Source organism: Orcinus orca, chromosome 6 (genome assembly GCF_937001465.1).
Source record: "Orcinus orca chromosome 6, mOrcOrc1.1, whole genome shotgun sequence".
Classification (NCBI taxonomy): Eukaryota; Metazoa; Chordata; class Mammalia; order Artiodactyla; family Delphinidae; genus Orcinus; species Orcinus orca.
This window is the reverse complement of record NC_064564.1, coordinates 33,096,689-33,109,727: the sequence shown is the minus strand read 5'-3', so window position 1 is coordinate 33,109,727 and position 13,039 is coordinate 33,096,689. Positions and strand designations below refer to the sequence as shown.

The following is a 13,039-nucleotide window of genomic DNA, read 5'->3' as shown; positions in this document are numbered from 1 at the left end:
CCAGTAATGAGTAAGGAGATTGATTCAGTAACCTAAAACCACCAAACAAAGAAAAGCCCAGGACCACATGGCTTCCCCATTGAATTCTACCGAACATTTAAATAATTAATGCCAATACTTCTCAAACTCTTCCAGAAAAATTGAAAAAGAGGGAACAGTCCCAAACTTGTTTTATGAGGCCAGTGTTACCCTGATACCAAAGCCACATAAGGATAATGCAAGAAAAGAAAACTGTAGGCCAATATTCCTGATGAATATTGATGCAAAAATTCTCAACAAAATACTGGCAGACTGAATTCAACAGCACATTAAAAGGACCCTACACCATGATCAAGTGTCATTTACTTCTGGAAAGCAAAGATGGTTCAATATATGCAAATTGATAAATTAATAGAATAAAAGACAAAAATCATATAGTGATCTCAATAAATGCAGAAAACACATTTGACAAAATTCAATATCCTTTCATGATAAAAACTTTCAACAAATTGGGTAAAAACCTCAACATAATAAAGGCCAAGCCCACAGCTAACATTATACTCAATAGTAAAAGGTTGAAAGCTTTCTCTCTAATATTAGGAAGAAAACAAGGGTGCCCACTATCACCATTCCTATTCAACATAGTAATAGAAGTCCTAACAAGAGCAATTAAGCAAGACAAAGAAATAAAAGTCATCCAAATCAGAAACATAGAAGTAAAATCGGCTCTGTTTGCTGATGACATGGTCTTGTATATAGATAATCCTAAAGATTCCACCAAAAAATTGTTAGAACTAATAAACAAATTCAATAAAGTTACAGTATACAAATCAGCATACAAAATGAGTTGCATTTCTATATGCTAATAATGAACTATCTGAAAAAGAAATTTTAAAAATTCTGTTTACAATAGTATCGAAAATAACAAAACACTTAGGAATCAATTAATCCAAGGAGATAAATGATCTAGTATGAAAACTATAAGAAACTGATGAAAAATTGAAGACACAAATAAATGTAGTGACATCCTGTGTTCATGGATCAGCAGAGTTAATATTGTTAAAATTGTCCATATAACCCAAAGCCACCTATAGATGGCCTTACCAAATTCCAGTGGTATTTTCCACAGAAATAGAAAAAATAATCCTACAATTTGTATAGAACCACAAAATTCCTCAAGTAGCTGAGAAATCTTGAGAAAGAGCAAAGCTGGAAGTATCACATTCCCTGATTTCAAACTCTATGACAAAGCTATAGTAATTGGTACAGTATGGTACTGGCATAAAAGCAGACACATAGATCAGTGGAGAACTGAGAACCCAGAAATAAACCCACGTGTATGTGGTTAACTAATCTTTGACAAGGGATCCATGAATAAGTGGGGGAAAGGATAGTCTCTTTGATAAATGGTGCTGGGAAAACTGGATATTCACATGCAAGTGAGTGAAACTGGGTCCCTCTTTTATACCACTCACAAATATTAACACAAAATGGATTAAGCATTTAAATGTAAGACCTAGAACCATGAAAATCCTACAGGAAAACATTGGGGAAAGCACCTTGTCGTCAGTGTTGGTTGTGATTTTTTGTGTATGACACCAAAAGCATAAGCGACAAAAGCAAAAATCAAGTGGGACTACCTCAAACTAGAAAACTTCCGCTCAAAGAAAGAAACTACCAACAGAGTAAAAAGGCAACGTATGGAGTGGGGAAAAATTGTTGCAAACCATATATCTGATAAGAGGTTACTATTCAAAATATATAAGGAACTCATACAACCCAATAGCAAAAAACCAATCTGATTGAAAAATGGGCAAAGGACCGGAACAGATATTTTTCCAAAGAAGACATACAACTAGCCAACAAGTACATGAAAAGGTGCTCAATATCATTTATTATCAGGGAGATGAAAATCAAAACTACAGTTAAATATCACCTCACACCTGTTAGACCAGCCATTATCAAAAAGGAATAGATAACAAATGCTGGCAAGGATGTGGAGAAAAGGGAACGCTGGTGCACTGTTGGGAATATAAATTGGTGCAGCCACTATGGAAAACAGTACGGAAATTCCTCAAAAAATTAAAAATAGAAATAACATATAATCCAATAACCCTATTACTGTGTATATATACAAAGGAGATGAAATCACTATCTCAAAGAGATATCTTCCCTCCCATGCTCATTGAAGCATCATTCAAAAAAGTCAACACATGGAAACAACCTAAGTGTCTATCAACAGATGAATGGATTAAAGTGAGAGAGTGGCATGGACATATATACACTACCAAATGTAAAATAGATAGCTAGTGGGAAGCAGCCGCATAGCACAGGGAGATCAGCTTGGTGCTTTGTGACCACCTAGAGGGGTGGGGTAGGGAGAGTGGGAGGGAGACGCAAAAGGGAGATATGGGGATATATGTATATGTATAGCTGATTCACTTTGTTATAAAGCAGAAACTAACACACCATTGTAAAGCAATTACACTCCAATAAAAATGTTAAAAAATTGTATAAAATTCTATACAAATTCTGTATAAAATAGAATATTATTCTGTCATAAAAAGAAGGAAATCCTGCCATTTGTGACAATGTGGGTTGTCCTTGAGGGCATTATGCCAAGTATAATGTCATACATGAAAGATAAATGCTGTATGATCCACTTATATGTGGAAGTTAAAAACACTGAACTCACAGAAACAGAAAGTAGAATGATATTTGCCAGGTACAGAGAGTTGGGGGAAATGGGAAGGTGCTGGTCAAAGGGTACAAACTTTCAGTTATGAGATGAATAAGTTCCAGAGATCTAACGTGCACATGGTGACTATAGTTAACAATACTGTATCGTGTATTTGAAAGCTGCTATGAGAGAAGAGCATTAATGTTCTCACCACCACCACTACAACAACAATAACAACAACGACAACATGGTAATCATTTGAGGTGAAATGTATTAACTCACCTTATTATGGTAAACATTTGTAATACATACATTTATCAAGTCACCACACTGTACACGCTAAACTTACACATTGTCGTATGTCAATTAGATCTCAATAAAGCTGAAAAAATTAAATCTACCAATTTTTGTTAAATACCTTGAATGTAAAATTTGAAAATAAATAGAAAATGTGTAGTGTTCACAACTTTTCTGTAGTTTGAAATTAATCAAAATAAAACATTAACCCCAAAAAGTAAATAAATAAATAATATTAGCAAACCAATTCCAGCAACCTATGGAAATTATTATATAATATAAACAAATGAGAATTAGCCCCCAAATGCAACTTTTGTTAATCATCGGAAAATCAACTTGTATAGCATTTTATATTCATAGAAGAAAGTATAAATATCACAACATCATCTCAGTAGATGCAGGGAAAAGCATTTGATAAAATGCAACACCAAATCATGATAAAAACTCTTAAAAAACTAAAGGACATCTATAGAAAATCCACAGCTAACATCATACTTAATGATAAAAGACTTAATGCTTTCCCCTAAGAGAGGAGGCAAGGCAAGAATGTTTGCTCTCACCACTTCTATTCAACTTTGTACTGAAGTTTCTAGGCAGTACATAAGTCAGTAAAAAGAAACTGAAGGCATCCTTATTGGTAAGGAAGCAGTGCAACTATCTGTATTCACAGATGGACATAATCTTATATGTAGTAAATCTCAAGGAACACATACACACACACACACACACACACACACACACACACTAGACCTAATAAACAAGTTTACAGAGGTCACAGGATGTAGGATCAATATCCAAAATCAACTACATTTCAACACACTGGCAAAGAAAAATCAGAAAATGGACTAAGAAAATAATTCCATTAATAATAGTATCTAAAAAATATTTAGGAATAAATTTAACCAATAGTGTAAGACTTGTACACTTAAAAATACAAAAAACTGCTAAGAGAAGTTAAAGCAAAACTAAATAAATATAGAGACATTTCATGTGCATGAATTGGAATCACAATATTGTCAAGATAGAAATTTTGCCAAGTTGATCTATAAATGCAAAGCAATCTCTATCAAAATAACAGTAGGATTTTTTTTTTGGTAAAAATTGACAAGCTAATCTTAAACTATAGATGAAACACAAAGAACTTAGAATAGACAGGATAATTTTATAAAAGAACAAAGTTGAGTAACTTACCTCTCCAATTTCCAAACTTACTATGAAGCCATAGTCATCACTATCATGCTGTATTGGCACAAGGATAGGCATGTAGATCAATGGAATACAAATAAACTTTTCATTTATGGTCAAATAATTGTTGACTAAGGTGCCAAGACCGTTCAATGGGGTAAATATAGTATTTTCAGAAATTGGTGCAGGGACAATGGACTATCCACATGCAACCTTCTTGCATCTCCCCTGCACCCCAAAAAACCCCAAACCAACCAAACAAAAATCCTTATATCATAACCAAAAAGCAATACAAAATGGATCATAGACCTAAATATAGAAGCTAAACCTACAAGCTTTTTTAGAAGAAAACATAGGAGAAAATTTTCATGACCTTGGGCTAGGCAAAGAATTCATTGATATCATACCAAATACATAATTTATAAAACAAAAATTGATAAATTGAACTTTATCAAACTTAAAAGTGTGTGCCCTTCAAAAACATCAGTAAGAAAACAATTAACAAGCCACAGACAAGGAGAAAATATTTGCAAATCCCATATCTGATAAAGAATTTGAATCCAGGATATAAAAAGAACTCCCACAATGCAATAAGAAGGAAAGCAACTCAAATTTTAAAGGACAAAAGGACTTTCAGCTCTGGCCAAGATGGAGTAGCCCCATTCCTCCCAGTCATCCCTCTTAGAACTACGTGCCCTGGACATAATACAACAAATAAATAAAAGAAGATTCTGAATGGTAGAAAGGAGGAGGACAGGCTAGGGACTTGAGACGTGATGCAGTGGTGAGTATCCTGGGTTTTCTTTTTGCCTCTCATATATACTAGATGGGGAGCTGAAGAAGTCTGCAATAGAAGCCTTTTTCCAAAAAAGTCTGCAATAGAAGCCCTTTTCAAAAAAAGCCTCCTTCCTCTAGCTAAAGACCTGTGAAAAGGGTGATCTAACAGAACAGAATACTTACCCTACTCCAATCAAATATGAACAGAAAAACTCCCCCATGTGGTGTCAGTGAGGCCAAATGGGAGTTGCACTTCCACCCCCACCCAGCAGCAACTAGGGTTATCTACTTTCTTGCAGCTGGTGTGAATGAGGCCAAGCAGGGAGCTTAAGTTCCAGCCCTCCCCCCTACCCCACATAGCAGCAAGGTAAAACTAGGTTGTCCTTGTTGGCCCTCAAATATCTCTATTGAAGTATGGTTACTGGGGCCAGTGGGGAGCTAAACATCCTCTCCCATGTAGGTGGCAAGGAGGAGGTATGAACTAGCCCTCTGCTTTCTGACCTCCCTTGAGACCAGCTGGTGAGCAGGAAGTTGAACCTCTATTCCACTCCACAGCAGCAAAATGCAATGAGGCAGTATGAGGAGGTGCTAGTTGGCACTCCACTTCCCTTACCCCAGTGAGGGCTTAATGGGTTCAGAAGGGCTCAAAGGGGAATTGCCACTCACATCTGGTAGCAACAAGGCAAAACACCAATTTTCCAAATTTGGCAAAGAGCATAAACCTAAAAGATTACCGAAGCTAGTGATCCTCAAACAGGATCAAAGGAAAAAATATTATGGCAAAGCACAGCATAACCAAAGTTCTGAGAACTAAAGAACTTATGTCTGGACTTCCCTGGTGGCAAGTGGTTAAGAATCTGCCTGCCAATGCAAGGGACACAGGTTCGAGCCCTGGTCTGGGAAGGCCCCACATGCCGCGGAGCAACTAAGCCCGTGCGCCACAACTACTGAGCCTGCGCTATAGAGCCCGTGAGACACAACTACTGAGCCCACGCGCCACAACTACTGAAGCCCGCACTCCTAGAGCCATGCTCCGCAACAAGAGAAGCCACTGCAACGAGAAGCCTGTGCACAGCAACGAAGAGTTGTCCCCGCTTGCCACAACTAGAGAAAGCCTGTGCACAGCAATGCAGACCAAAGGCAGCCAAAAATAAATAAAATAAATAAATTTATTTAAAAAAATAATAACTATTTTCATACAGACACACACACACATGCACACACACACATTTTACACACATATCTCTGCATCAAAATACTGCACAAATCCCCAGCGTCCCTCAGTGGGTGAATGGTTAAACAAACTGGCACATTCATACAATGGAAATACTACTAGCCCACAAAAATAACAAACTATTGATACACTTGTATCTTAAGTGCATTATGCTGAGAAACAAAGCAAGCCAATCTCAAAGAGTTACTGTATGACTACTTTATACAATATTCTCCAAATGACAAAATTACACAGATAAAGAAGAGATAGATAGTTGCAACAGGGTTACCAGTGGCCAGCAAAGGAGAGACTATAGTAGGAAGCAAGAGTTCTTTAGTGATAAGAGCTCTGCATCTTGATTGTGGTGGTGGTCATATCAATCATATGAATTTGTACTTGTGATAAAAACATCACAGGACTATACACAAAACATTTAAAAATTAGTGTATGAAAAAAACTTGTGAGGTCTGTAGTCTAGTTGTGTTGGCCAATGTCAGTTTCAAGGTTTGATAATATAATGTTACATAAGATGTTACCATTGAGGGAAGCTGGGTGATGGGTTCACAAGGCCTTCTGTACAATTTTTGTAACTTCTTATGAGTCTGTAATTACAGGAAGTTCTTGCTTTGCAAAGAAGTGCAGAATCATAAAAATTATTGTGCAAGTTGAATCTGTGCAAAGCAATCTTAATAATCAATGGGAAAAATTGCAATTGTTCTGTGATCTTTAAAATTTCTTGACAAAACACTGAAACTCTTCCTATCAGTTATACATGCATAGGGAAATGTGAAAACAGTAAAATCAATATTTACATAGCTCATGGTAATTTAAAACATTAGAAACATGGAGACTTAAAGTGTTCCATTAACTTGTAAAAATCTTATCAAGAGTAGTTCCAACAGTGCTTGCTTTCCTTTTGTTATATAACTTAGGACTCGAAGTGAATACCTTTTCTATCCTTGGCAAATTGTCATATGGATCAACTTCCAACATATTGCCCTTTGCACTTTCAATGTCCTGAAATATCTCCCAGATTACCTTTAACAAGAAGTTTTTGCTGACATCACTACCTCTAGGATATCTTCACATCCTTTTTGTCGAAGTCATTTCCCTCTTTTATGTTGATAAGTTCTCCTTCACTAAGTTCCTCCAGCTGCATGTCTAGAACAATGGCAGTGCCAGTATTCCCACTGGCAGCTAGTTCTTCTATAATTTCACTTACACTGGATTCAGATTTCAGTTCCAGCATACTTACTTTTCATTTCTGTTGCTACACTTTCATATTTGTTGGTCATTTCTCTATTTTTATAAACCGTCCTGTGGGATTATCACTGGGAAAGTAGGTAACGCAACCATACACTTCACTGTCTGTGAGTGAATGATAAATCTGTTGTGACAAATCACTGTCAGACTTTGAAAAAAGTGGCAATAGGTCACAGATCAAGATATCTATCTGTTACTTATGTGGTGATTTGTAGACTGATGATCCAGCAGCTAAGTTGGTACCTCATGCAACCATTCCCAGTCAAAATACCATGATAGGTGAAATTCAGACTGTGTTGTTGGGGGACTGGTATTATTTACCTAAACCTTGGTGAAGAAACACATGCATATTGGAATCATGTAAAATGAGGACTGCTTGTATTTCAAAATTAAACAGAAAAAAAATTAAAAAATAAAAGTTAAATATAGACTTTTCCAAACAGAGAAACCCCAATTGCTAACAGACCTGCTCTACAAGAAATAATAAAGGAGGCTCTTTAGGCAAAAGGAAAGGAATAATAGAAATTTGAATACATACAAAGAAATGAAGAGTAATGTAATGGTCAATAGCTTCAATTTATCATATTTGCTACCCATTCTTAAGTCATAGCTTTGACTGGTCTTTGCTTTCAAATCTTCCATGACTCCATTCTTTACAACTCTGGATCCAGAATCAAGCAAACCACCCATATAAAGAGATCTTTAAACAATCAGAGAAATTTGAGTATGGATTGGCTATAGATGACATTAAGAAATTATGATTAACTTCATTAAGTGTGAAAATGACATGGTTATTATGTAAAAAATTCCTTTTTTAAGCTTACAGCAGTGTTTATGGGTGAAATAACATAATGACTGGTATTTGCTTTAAAATATTACCATAAAAATAAAAATGAATAGTTGAAGATATAAATGAAATAGCACTGAAAAAATTGATTATTATTGAAACTAGGTTATGGGTATATCAAAGTTCTTTATACTATTCTTTCTACATTTGTGGGTTTTGAAATTTTTCATAATAGATTATTTATTAAACAATAGTCAAACTGACTAGGTTCATATCTAGGCTCCATCATTCATACACTGTGTGACTTTAAGGGTTAATCTTTTTTTTTTTTTTTTTTTGCAGTACGTGGGCCTCTCACGTTGTGGCCTCTCCCATTGCGGAGCACAGGCTCCGGACGCACAGGCTCAGCGGCCATGGCTCACGGGCCCAGTCACTCCGCGGCATGTGGGATCTTCCCGGACCGGGGCACGAACCCGTGTCCCCTGCATCGGCAGGCGGACTCTTAACCACTGCGCCACCAGGGAAGCCCCCAAGGGTTAATCTTAATCATTTGAGTTTAATTGTTTTTTATCTTGAAAGGGGGATTATAATTATACCTATGAGAATTGATATACTAGTATAGATAAAGTGCTTAAAACTGTCGCTGGCTCTGAACAAGATGTTAGCTAATATATCATCATCAACAACAATAACAACAAAATAACAGCACTATATATACCATTGTAATTCATTAGAACATGTCCTTATTTCATGTGTTTTCTATTATTTTTGTCAAAATTAGTGTATAGTAAAAAATATTTAAAGTAATTATTTGTGCTCATGATCACTTCTTGGAATGTTTTTCTAGAAATCAACTTTTGGGATCAATGAGTATAAAGCACTTTAAGAATATTACAGTGGGAGGCTAGAAGACTTTTAATAACTCCAGGTTTGGCAGAAAAGGCTGCACAAACTTTACTTAATATTTCTAAGTTTCAGTTAGAAACTCCATCTGTAAATGTTGTATTGGGAAAAAATAATCTCCCAGGCCCCATTTGGAGCCAATAGAGCTTAATGGTTAAGAGACTGATCCCACAAGACACTGAATAGATGGTAGCATTTTGTCTTTAAAGTTACTCTAGATAATTCAGAAAAAGAACCTGAGAGTTATTGAAACGGCTGTAATTGTTGTGAACCTGTCAGGCGGGTACTCCCTTTGAGACTGCAACTGAGGTGATAATTACAGCTGTCTTGGAGATGTTTTTTTCCAGAGTTCCTTCCCCATAACTGGCAGACACCCCTATCACTCCCCTCCAGCCTCCTGCTCTCAAATGCTCCCGTGTTTGTGACTGATAGCAGAAGAATGACATTTGGTAAGTGCCTCATATTTTCACATCTCTGTGAATGAGGAGAGTGAAACAAGTGCCCTTGACAACTTAGGTGGAGCTCTTACAACTAGATGGATGTTGGGGAAAGGATTAGGATTAGTTAGTGCACTAAATTGTGTTGATATCCCTCAGGCTAAAGCATTCAGGTTTGGGTGTCCATGGCTGTCATTACTGGACTCTGGACTCTAGCTGCATTTGTGATGCTCATTTTACTTTTCTTTTCTACAAAGATATAAATCACAAATGTGTTCACATGCCACCCTTGGAGATTCTCTCTGTCCAGTATACAGCAAAAATACAGCATGGAGATTCTCATTTCCATGATAAGAGGTAAAATGTTGCCTAAAGTTACAGGTTTCACCCAATTTAATTTTTCATTTTTTTTTACCAAGAGTATAATACACTTTTATTTAAACCTTATGATATTCTCTTAAAGAATATATATATATCCCATCAACCTTAAGGCAATTAAATAATAGGTACAGATTTAAGGTAACAATTTGAGGCAGTGAAGGCAGGGGATTGGAATGAAGAAGGCATCACAAGTATTTTAAGTTATTATCAAGGTTATATTTTTTGTGTGTTGGGTGACAGGTGGAAGAAATAAGAGGGGTAAGGAAAGGATGGGCAAAGAATGGGAGAGAGAAGGAAGGGGGATGGAAAAAAGGAAGGGAGGGAGGGAAGGAGAGAGGAAGGGAAAAAAAGAGGAAGTAATTCATGAGCCAATAATGAGAGTATGTCATAAATCAACAGTTATTAACTCAGGTCCATGAAATAAGTTCAGATTAAAAGAGAGGATCTACATGGATTAAAACCATTAAGTGATGGAAATTCTGATACAAAGAAGGTCCTGATTTTGTGTAATTCTCTAGGAGATTGAAATTTGAGAAGCATAGCTCTGTAATTCTAACACTATGTGTTATAGTGAAAAAAAGTCCAAATAAAGAGCAATTTTGGATAAAATGTTGTAACCTCTAGCTTGTGTGTGTGTGCACATAGATTCAATTCTTATGTCCTTTTTTTCCTGGTACTGTATATTATCATATTGATATACACATTTGTAGAATCAATGGATGGTATACTTACTATTTTAGTCTGACTTGAAAAATTAGTTAAAATTCTCCAAATTCAATTCATTGCAACTCTGTGTGTGTTTCATATTTTTAAACTTTCTCATCTTACACTTTGTTTATGCATATAGAAATGATTTAATTCATGTCATAATTTATCTGTGTATAAGTTTTCCAATTAAACACAGAACTGCTTTAAAGTTTTGTTATTAGGTGCCTCTGTTGCACATTTTGACTGAACGTATTTTAAACATAAAGCAGGTACTTAATTTTCGTTTGTATTTTCTGATACCTCAATTTGAAAATATACATGCACCCCAATGTTCATAGCAGCATTATTTACAATAGCCAAGATATGGAAGCAAATACTAAAAGTATATTTTTTATGTTAATGCCATCATGGAATTCTTGAGGAGATATTAAAATAAATTTCTCTTTGGATGTATGTTGTCAATGTTGGGAATCACAATTAATGCCAGTATAAATAGTTTAACTAGCCCCATGCAGGGCTCTGTGTTCTATTTTGGGAGATCTGATCGACAAGTTGGTAATTGCATTGGACATGGGCTTTCAATCAACTGGCCTGCAAGCGGTGCTTCAATGATTCACTGAGACCATGATAACTAATCACCGACTTTCCTATAAAATAATACTCTGACAGCCCCAGGAGACACCTAAGTACACATCCACTCCTTCCAGGGAACGGTTAGTTACTTTGAGAGCGTAAACCCGTGATTGTATCTTCCTGAATGTTACAAGTGTGCCCTGTCAAAGGCCTCCCCCAAGGTAACTTTTCTTTTCCCCTAGGAGGAGTCAGATTAATTACTTCTCATCACCTCCCTGCTGGGTCCCATCCTTACCATGTAGGGAGAATCCATCAGTGGAATCCTAGTCACACATTTTAAACCAGACTCAATTTGCCCAGAATCGTTTTTAGCATTCACCTTATTACAAATTCTCCAGAAAAAATTAAAAATATTACTTAAGCCTACTCTTAGCATGGAGATGATAGAGAAAAATATTTTAAAAACATTTTTAATGATAACTGCTCCAGATTCCACACTGTCATGGACCAGGATGATCTGGGGATAAGAGTTCTTGACCAGCTAAATCTGGAAGATGAATAAGAAGCAGGATAAGGAAAGACATCAAAATTACAGTATTTCCCAGTAAAAGGTACTATCAATTGAGGCAGAGGGAAACCGGGATGCAAATCTCACCACGAAACACATACTTCTGAAGAAATCCTTAAGATGGAGAAGGCTGTTTGCAAATGTATACCAAAGACAGGATATGGGTTGAATCCGTTCCTCTTTGGTGAGCATTAATCTAATCTGCAGGTTTATGCATCATGCATCTCCTTGAAGGGAGGTCTTTTGATTTTGTGGATGCAGCCTCTCCCTGCAGGCTTTGATGTCGTCTATGTATATCAGGTTCATTGAAGGATGATGCTCCCTGTTAAAGCATTTACTGTTTGTCAGGGTTTGTGGTGAGCACTTTGTATTTACCAACCATTGGGAAAGTTTGAAATTATTTATGGCATCTTGCAAGTTTAACTTCCACAGAACCCAGTGAGATGGGGATATATTACACTCACTCTATAGGTGAGGGAGATAAGTGTAGTTACTTTTTAAATTTAAATTTTATATTGGAGTATAGTTGATTTACAACGTTGTGTTAGTTTCAGGTGTACAGCAAAGTGATTCAGTTATATATATATATATATATATATAGCCATTTTTTTCAATTCTTTTCCCATAAAGGATATTACCAAATATTGAGTAGAGATCCCTGTTCCATACAGCGGGTCCTTGTTGATTATCTATTTTATAGTAGTAGTGCGTATATGGTAGTATGTATATGTGAATCCCAAACTCCTAATTTACCCCTCCACCTCCATCTTTCCCATTTGGTAACCATAAGTTTTTTATTGAAGTCTGTGAGTCTGTTTCTATTTTGTAAATAAGTTCATTTGTATCATCTTTTTAGATTCCACCAATAAGTGATATCATATAATATTTGTCTGACTTACTTCACTTAGTATGATAATCCCTAGGTCCATCCATGTTGCTGCAAATGGCATGATTTCATTTTATTTTATGGCTGAGTAATATTCAATTGTATATATGTACCACATCTTCCTTATCCAATCCTCTGTCAATGGACATTTAGGTTGCTTCCATGTCTTGGCTACTGTAAACAGCGCTGTAATAAACCTTGGGGTGCATGTATCTTTTTGAATTATGTTTTTTTCTGGATATATGACCAGGAGTGGGATTGCTGGATCATATAGCAGTTCTATTTCTAGTTTTCAAAGGAACTGCCATACTGTTCTCCATAGTGGTTGTACAAATTTACATTCCCACCAAAAGTGTAGGAGGGTTCCCTTTTCTCCACACCCCCACCAGCATTTGTTGTTTA

The 13,039-nt window shown here is 36.2% G+C and overlaps 1 long non-coding RNA gene across 2 annotated transcripts in view; it reads right to left on the bottom strand.

Moving 5' to 3' along the window:
* Positions 1–4,053: 4,053 nt before the first annotated feature.
* LOC125964859 (uncharacterized) overlaps positions 4,054–13,039 on the bottom strand; it is a 31,376-nt gene continuing 22,390 nt past the window's right edge. Inside the window, exon 4 of one of the 2 annotated variants that reach the window (XR_007478137.1) lies at positions 4,054–8,094. This is a non-coding gene — a long non-coding RNA (uncharacterized LOC125964859). Of the gene's footprint in view, positions 8,095–8,563; positions 12,074–13,039 lie in introns of those variants that run through there. The other variant, XR_007478136.1, reaches the window with a different exon arrangement.